Raw genomic sequence first — 9,397 nt, 5'->3', positions numbered from 1 at the left:
TGCCTGGAATGCACCATGAGACTACAGTGAAGATCCCGCCCTTATGTCCTTTTTAGGAACATGCCAAACATGTTGCCATTAGTTGGAATTAAACCTGTCCTACTCACTCCTGGTCATGATAAAACAGTCTATGACGTCCGAGAGAGGAAGAGAGCGAGAGAGGGGAAAAGAGTGAGTGAGAGAAAGAGAGGAAAGATAAGGGAAAAAAACAGAAACGAGTGAAGGAGAGAAAGAAAAGAGAGAGAGGAAAGAGGAAGAGGCAGAGAGAGAGGAAAGGCAGGGGGGAAGAGAGAGAAAAGCAGGGGAAAAGAACAAGGAAAGAGACAGAAAGCAGAGAGGAAAGAGAGAGAGAGGAAAGATGGAGAAAAAGAGAGAAGGGAAAAGAACAAGAAAAGAGAGAGGGGAATCTGATCAAGAGTAAGGAGAGTGAGAAAGGGAGATAGGAAAGAGTAAATGAGAGAAAAAAGAGAGGGAAAAATGGAAAGCGAGAGGATAGAGCAAGGAAAGAGAGAGGAAAGAGTGAGAGAGAGGAAGGAAAAGGAGAGAGATTCTTGGCACTCTCCTGGGACTCAAAGCTAGAGTGCAGGGGGTGGGGCCACATTTCAGACCGACACTGGGCCTGGATAAACATGCAGGGGAAGATACTTCATTGGCTAATCCTATGAGTCAATAAAGTTTACAGGTACTGTATACTGTATATACCATTCACACCATCTGTGTTTTGACCTACCTGTTTACGATGTTGATGTAGTTCTTCAAAGGGCACTCTGCTCTGGCACTGGTAAGTAAATCCAGATGAGCATGGGGGTCCGCACAGGGAGGGTGGAGATCTTGTCAAAACTGTTCCACATGCAGACATCACTCAGAATAGGACAGTTAGTGCTGTGGCAGAATGAACTCGCTCACCAAGTGGTGTGTTGGTCTACTCGTATTCTTTTCTGTGCTTCTCAACCTCGCGCTGATCATTGTGTACTCGCACGGGACGTCCCAGTGCGCAGCCCGGAGCAAACATGCGCCGCATGGGAAGCATGACGAGCGCAGCCAGGTGTTTTCAGACCTCAGCCCGGAGGAATACACTCAGGTCCAGGAGTACATGGTCCAACAGAAGGAACTGAGCATCTCCACACGCCAGAGCACCAGGCCAGATGAGAACTTTCTCTTCCTCATTGACCTGCGCGTGCCAAGGAAGGCTGAAGTTCTGAAGTACCTGGACGCACGTGGTCCCGTACCACGCAGAGAGGCGACAGTAGTGGTCTTCTATGGTGCCAAAGGCTACATTAAAGAGTATGAGGTGGGACCGCTGCCCAATCCCACCTACCATCGTGACGTGACAGGCGAGCGCTACTACACGTTAGTACATTGTTCTGTTTAGACTTCTGGAGGAGAAGGTCTACTTACCCCTGTCCACACTCCTCCGGGAGAGCTTTGGTGTGAATGAAAACTACCAACTGAAAGGCTTTGAAGCAATGCCACGTGGGTTAAGCGCAGGCGACCGCAAGACATGGATTTCATTCTACCGCGACCTGAGCAGATTCTACATCCAGCTTGTGGGCTTTGAGGTGCTCATGAATCACTGGAGCGCCAACGCGTCGCAGTGGAGTGTGGAGCGTTTGTTTTAAAACGGGCAGTACTTTGCGTCAGTGGAAGCGCTGCGGGCGCTGTGAAGAAGATCGTGTATGAACCACCAGAGGGCTACAGTTTCTTAACTTCGCGTTCAAGACCACTGCAGCTCGGCCCGCAGCTTGTGAACCCTGAGGGCGCGCGCTACAGCGTGAGCCACAACCACGTCCTGTACATGGACTGGAGCTTCGCCTTCGGGCTCAGTTCGCTCACGGGCATGCGCGTGTTCGATGTGCGCTTCAAACACGAGCGCATCCTTTACGAGCTGAGCGTGCAGGAGGCTATGACTGTATATGGCTCTGTCACTCCTGGTCTGGCGATGACAAAGTTCCTGGACTCTAGTATTGGCATCGGCCGTTTCGCACACGAGCTGGTGCGAGGTGTGGACTGTCCATATGATGCTACGTACGTAGACACGTACAGGTACATAGATGTTCCAAAGCCCATGCGCTACAGGAACTCCATCTGTATCTTTGAGCTGTACCTGGGTCAGCCGCTGCGCAGACACTTCGCAGACTTCTTCCACAACAGTTATGGCGGGATGGCCAGTACTGCGCTTGTAGTTAGGACCATCACAGCAATTGCAAACTACGACTACATGTGGGACTTCATATTCTACCAGAACGGCGCTGTGGAGGCCAAGGTTCATGCGACAGGCTTCATCACTTCCTCCTTCATCGTGCAGGACAGCCTCAAACATGGGCATCAAGTTGCACCAAATGTGCTTGGCAATATCCACACACACTTTCATCACCACTTTTCAAAGCCGACCTGGATGTAGCTGGTGAGTGGCCTGAACATAGAAATCAAAGAAACGCCGTTAGCTATCTAAGCTAAGCTTACAAAACACTCAACAATGTTTAAACTATACAGTGGGCATTGATATAATTACTTTGTGTTGAGGTTTTCAGAGACAAACGCTTAGAATCCAACGCTAACTGATATAAATAAACAACTGGAAAAGGCTAGGCTAAAATACACATAGGAATCGCCGTCTACCCCTTATTCCAACAACCTCTCATTTAGACAGCCCTCCAAACAGAAACCCTGACATTCTGAAAAACCTCCGTTGTGACGTCCCCTCAATTCAACACTTTTTGACACCCCCATTCGACAATAGTTTTGAGTGTTCTTAGAAATCTTCTGTCTTGTGTGAGTGGATGTAGCCATCAGGCCCTCGTACATACTTCGTTTCGTACAAGGGTCTGGAACTGCTCAATTGAGCTCCGTTATCAGGTGGGAGGGGTGAACTCCTTTGAAACGATTGGATCAGATTTTCGCAACTATCATTATAACCCATGGGAGCATTCCTTGCACAGTCCAAGGCTCCAATTTTAATTTTTGGATATTTGGGAGCCAAGCCAGAACGGATTGAAAAGCTTCCTGAAAATGGTCATTTGTTGAATTTGTAGCATTAGGAGGTAATATTTACTGAAATATAAAGAAATCTTAACAGGTCAAATTACATTTTACCATAGGAGCCCTTGTGTGATAGCAGCCTCAAAATTCTTGAATCCATTAAACTTTTGAGTTTTTGGACAGTTTCTGCTTGGATTTCTTTGCAGGATGTTAGAATAGCCTCCCAGAGCTGCTGTTTGGATGAAAACTGTTTTTCTTGTTCAGGCACCAAAGGTTCTCAATAGGGTTGAGGTCAGGGGAGGAGGGGGTCCACATCATGAGTTTCTCTCCTTTTATGCCCATAGCAGCCAGTGATGCAGAGGTTTTCTTTACAGCAGGACATGGTGCGTTGTCATGATGAAGATGATCTTGTTTGGGAAAGCACGGCTCTTCTTTTTGTACAATAGAAGAAAGTGGTCAGTCAGAAACTCAGGTCATTTTCACACCTTCAGGGAGCCTAAACGGGCCGACCAGCGCTCTCCCCATGATTCTGACTCAAAACATGACTCCGCCCCCTCCTTACTTACGTCACAGCCTTGTTGGGACATTGTGGCCATTCACCAACCATCCACTACTCCATTGATTTGACCATCCAGGGCTACACGGCCTCATCAGTGAACAAGACTGTTTGAAAATGAGTCCTCATGTATTTCTGAGCCACTGGAGCCGTTTCTGTTCATCAGCTTCAATTAACCGTTTAGGGGAGGCCCGGATAGAAGGTTTATGTACAACTGCAGCCTCTGGAGGGTCCTACACCTTGATGTTCGGGAGACTCCAGAGGCACCAGCAGCTTCAAACACCTGTATGCTGCTTTGTAGCATCTGTTCTCTTAATCTGATGTGTTTGTCTGGCAGAAACTGTCCTCATTGTGCCTTTATGTGCACAAACCCAAGTGTGTCTGAATCAGCCACAAATCTCTTAACAGTATGATGATTATGCTTAATCTTTCATGAAATATCAATGGTTTTCATACCTAGTCCAAGGCATTCAACTATTTCATGCTTTTCATCAGGAGAGAGATCTTTTTTCTTTCCCTTATTGCTAAAAATGTGGAATCTTTTTCCCTTAACTGGGCTTAACCTGACAATTAATCATCACAGGCGTTTGAGATTGATGTCAGTGATTCAAAGAGCCCTGAGACACAATACCATCCATGAGTTTCACTGATTAACTTTTTTTTTTAACGTTTTTGACCCTGAAATACTAATCTAGCCGATTCCTGTGCGGAGTTATGATTTTTTTAAACTAAGTAACCGGTATACTCATTCCAGCCAGTAGGGGCAACTTATAGAAATAAAAAAGAATTCCACATGTGTCCAGGAGGGTGTAACTCTGAGCACAGGATTAGCTGAACAACCCGTCCACCTGTTTTTGAAGCTCCTGCTCTCTGAACAAAGACAATGGCCTTTTCTTTGTTAAAAGGCCGTTGAAGAAGTGTTTAGGTCGTCTGCAGAACTTCTACGGCTGCGTCTGTCTTCACGCTGTGTTGTTTACTTTCCACCACTGTGCCGCATCAGCTGATGAAGTTTCCCGGATTAGAGGGCTTGCTGACTGTCCACATACGTCAGGACCAAACGCCGCCACTTCTTTTTATGTCTATGGACCTGTAGATGACTGCTTAAACAGTACTAATGAGCAAGTCTTTTCATGTGTTTCAGGAGTTGAGAACATGTTCCAAACCAAAGACAAGGAGTTCAGGAACGTGTCTCTGCCCTGGATGCCCGAGCACTACGCCATGGTGCCTCATCTGGTGGAGAGGACGCTGCACACCGAACAGGTAGGTTTCTCTTACAATGCCTTAAAACATTTTGTGTTGATTAAAGACCTTTGTGTTGTTCACTGCGGGACAGGAGGCGGCTCTGCGTCACGGCACTAAGACGCCCCGTTACCTGCACGTCTCCAGTAACCAGACCAACCGCTGGGGCCACGAGCGCACCTACAGGCTGCAGGTGTACAGCTTCGCCGGGGATCACCTGCCCGAGAGCCAGCCCGAGGAGAGATCCATGTCCTGGGCCAGGTCTGGGCACACGATTTATGTTGCAACACACACTTATTACAATACCCCAATATTATACTGGCAACGGTACTTCTCGTCAGTTAATGAGTATGTGTTTGTGCAGGTACAAAGTGGCCATCACCAAACACAAGGATCAGGAGCGGACCAGCAGCAGCCTGTACAGCCAGAACAACATGTGGAGTCCAGCTGTGGACTTCAGCACCTTCATCCAGGACGACGAGAGCATTCACAACCAGGTCAGTCTCATATGATTTAACATGAAACCTGCCGACATGGAGCCTGGTGGGTTTTGCCCAAAGAGAGAAGCACAGTTCATATTGAATTCTAGTCAGCGCACTGTGTGGCTTGACCCTAAACATGGTGTGGCCCAAGCTCCTCTGACTCGTCTGTCACTGCGCATGCTTGTGTGTGGGTCTGACCTGTGGATACTGTTGGTTTGACAGGTTGTGTAGAAACTGCCACGGCTCAATCAACAAAGTGAACAAAGAGTACTCCTCTGAGTGAGCTCAAATCTAACCTTTAACTCGGTAGGTAATGGACGTGGAATCGGACAATCAAGTTGAGATGGACAGTAAATTAGATGAGATGGAAGCTGGGCCAAATAATGAGATGGACAATGAATCAAACGATCCTGTTGAGACTTGCAGTGATTTGGATGACAATAAAATGGAAACAGAGTCACATGATCCTATTTATGAGACGGAGAGTGAAAATGATAGCCATGAAATGGACAGACTGTCAAATAGAGTTCGGGAAAGTCCACAGTTACCATGGAGATCCGCCATCTTTGCAGCTGTTAGCATACATTTCCATAGACAAACATTAGCTAAAAACAGTATAAATAGTGGAGATAAAAGCCGTGGAACAACTCAGTTAGCTGCAGAGTTACTGCTGGTAAATACATCTAACACACTGTTCTGTCCAAGTGTTTTAATGTGAACAATAACTCCACTGCTTAGTGATATGATGTCACATTCCCGAACTCTATAACTATGACAATCATGAACATGAAACACAGCAGGGAGATGATGAAGCAGATAAGCCACGTGGTGGAGTTGCTTTTGAATCATGTCTTCAGCCACTCGAGTTTTTTTGTCACACAGACTCCGCATACTGCTGTGCACTTGTGTAGCAGCAATTTCTTGCCCTTCCACTCTGAATAAATCGATTCCTCCAGACATGCAGAGAGGCAAACACTGATCAGTCTCATCCTCCAGAAGTCCAGTTGATAAATCTGTGTGTGTGGGCATAGGCCCAGAGCAGGATGTCCTGTCAGCCATATTGGAAAGCTAGATCCAAATGTATAACAGTTTCCTCGTAACTTTAACTAACTAGCATAACATTCCTCCTGCTGGTGTTTTCCCTTGTAATGCAAGCTAGTCACGGACAATTCATTGAATGCATTGGCTTTAGTTTAATTTGAGGGAAATTGTTAGGTAAATTAGAAGTGGCTAAGCCCTATCCAAAGGTCGCGAAATGCCGGACCTTGGTCCAGATCCAGACTCAAGCTCCAAGTTGCCAACCCATCCGGACCCAAACGTTGAATCCAAACTTAGTTTGGAGACTCTCTCTGGTATAACTACAGCCCAGATTAACTGAAGTGCAGCCCTGAGGTCCTTGACACTTTTAATATCTTTGGAAACGGCCACTGAATGATTGAAATAGGCAACAGCTTCAATCTAATATTTTTTAATGAATTAAAAAATATTAGATTCCAAAAAATAGTTTTTGCACAGTTTTCTTAACACTGAACTCTACCAAGTAGACGGAATAATCTGGCAGAGAAGTGGTGTGCAGCCCAGGGTCTTGAAGACTGAAATTAATGTGGAGTTGATTCAGGTGTGCCTCATTCCCCTGGAGGAGCCAGCCACGCCCCCCTGTCACACACGCCCCCTCACACAAGGGAGGGGGAGCACAAAACAAGACAGATCCCCAACAGATTTAACTCATTTAATTCTGTCTCTCCAGGACCTGGTTGCCTGGGTGACGGCTGGTTTCCTCCACATCCCTCACGCTGAGGATATCCCTAACACTGTTACCGTGGGCAATGGAGGCGGAGTTCTACTGCGGCCCCACAACTACTTCGACGAGGACCCGTCCATAGACTCTCCTGACAGCGTGTATGTGGGTCCTGGCTCAGAGAGCAGCTGTGAGAGTAACCGCATGGCCTGCCTGTCCCAGGAGACCTGCGCCCCACCGCCTCAGCCATTCACCTACAACGGCTTCCATGGCGTCATCAAGTTTCATGACTGAGAAGTTATTAGAAAGGAAATTCATATTTTTGGCTGTGCAATCATCTCCAACAACATGGCAATATCATTTCCTCTCTCCACAAACAGGCAACAATGACAAAGTTATCTAGACCCTCTTTAAAGGAATAGGCCACTGTCTTTACTTACTGAGATATGTTCTTTTTCTAAGTAAGTAATTTCGCATCCGCACAGTAAAGTGAAGATTACTGCGCAGTTTCAGGTGACATCAGCGTATATAGAAGTACAAGTATTTTGTTTTTGAGGACATTTTTGGTCTTGTACAGAGAGATCATGGACCCAGTGACTGATATTAATGATCATTTTTGTAATTCATAAATGTTCTTTTTAGATGCGACTTGTGAAAGTATATTGCAGTTAACAGGGAAAAACTGGCACCTGCCCCACACTGGTGCCCTTTGGGACATTTGCAGCCCTTGAGGCTTTTTCTAAATAGAACTGTTCATTTTCTTGCATCTTGATATTAAAAAGTGTTATTTGTGCTATTAAGACTCATTATTTGTTTAAAAGCATGAATTTGTCATAATGGTAGTCATGGTGAACTCAGCACCTGTAAACCTTTCAGTAAATAAATGATCCGTTGTAGGGCTAGTGACCACCAGAACTGTCATGCCTTGTTGACTCAGGTTGATAGGCTGTGCTAGCCTATGCCACTGTTTGATTTTTATCTACTTTAATTCACAAATAAGTCTCCCAGTGTGCAGGTAATGCTTCAATTCAGGTAATATAGAAATAAATCAGGTTTCACTGTTTCATTTTGATTCACTGACTGAGGTCACAAATAAGTGACAGAAAATACATGTTTAAACCACAGTGAGAGATTTTACATTGGTTCAGTTGAAAGGGAAGTAAAAAAAAGTATTTATTCATTCATCCTGGAGAAAGCGTTAGTGGAGATGTAAATGAAGATAAGCCAATATTTTTGCTCTGGTTACACAGTGGCTTAAAGGGGGGTATTATGAAAAATCGACTTTTTCAAGCTTTCCATCATGTTATTATGTCATTCCCTCATTAAAAACATGCCTGAAGTGTTGCCTTGGCACATTCACGTATTTTTGAGTAATCTGTAAAAACTCTGATGGCGGCCATTTTAGGGATCGGTTTGCCTGAGTCCTCCTAGGAACGCCCCCACCTCCTGGAGACGCCTCCGAGCTTTCGTCACCAGCCGAGTAACCAACCACTGCTCCTCAGCAGAACCCCCTCCCCACTGATGCCACAGACAGCGAGTGGAGGGGGCGTGTCGGAAAGAGTCAGAGGTTCTTAAAGAGACAGAGGCCTATTTCAAGACATTCACTACAGCCATTTTGAGAGGGCAACTTTATACAAGGCAGTTATTCTAATTTACTGCATTTACAGACCAACAGAAGGTTTGGTCATCATTGTAGTGTGCTATAGACTGGTGCTGTGTGAAAACAAAGTCAATGTTCTTAAGTGGTCATCAAAAGTCTTGACCTCAATCCAGTTGTAAATGTCTGGGCAGAGCTGATGGCTTGTGTACGCAAGGCGGCTACAAATGTGTCTCAGTTACACCACTTCTGTTTGGAGGAATGGATCAAAACTCATCCAACTATTGTGAGAAGGTTTTATGTGCACGTGGTTTTAATCCTTGTATACAAAATGATTAGATGCAATGACATGTGTGTCTGTATAAAAAGATGTAAGGGATATTTTGATGTCCACACAGCTCACTTTCTTTGACATTTCCCGCGGCATGTTTAGGTACCTTCAAAACAGGATTACCAACAATCACACAAAATACAACAATTCAGATATGAACAGGTATTGTGTTCAAAGTTTGACATGCTTTACAAAAAACACAAGCAATTATAGCGGTATTTACAAAAGTACAAAGTTAAAGATATGTTTACAATAGGATGTATTTTACTATAGGATAGTAGTATTTGAACTGGATGGATTTTGGCTTAAATGGATATATATTTATTGCTGCGGCCTTATTGTAGACAAGCGGTAGGTGAAACTAAAAAATGCACCAATATTTCTTATCATCGAATAATGTCAGAAATAAGTTTGACTTCATATAATTTAAAATCCACGTGGAAACCTTTTATTTTATTTTTTTTACTTTCAATTC

At 45.0% G+C, this 9,397-nt stretch overlaps 1 pseudogene across 1 annotated transcript; it reads left to right on the top strand.

Annotated features, from left to right (window-relative positions):
* The first annotated feature begins 892 nt into the window (after positions 1-892).
* Positions 893-7,288, top strand: LOC306969406 (primary amine oxidase, liver isozyme-like; annotated as a pseudogene). Its single transcript has 5 exons — positions 893-2,404; positions 4,677-4,795; positions 4,869-5,035; positions 5,139-5,271; positions 7,004-7,288. The product of its transcript is annotated as a primary amine oxidase, liver isozyme-like (transcript).
* The last annotated feature ends 2,109 nt before the right edge of the window (positions 7,289-9,397 follow it).

Source organism: Gobius niger, assembly GCF_951799975.1.
Source record: "Gobius niger genome assembly, chromosome: 10".
Taxonomy (NCBI): Eukaryota; Metazoa; Chordata; class Actinopteri; order Gobiiformes; family Gobiidae; genus Gobius; species Gobius niger.
This window is presented reverse-complemented; position numbering and strand designations above follow the sequence as displayed.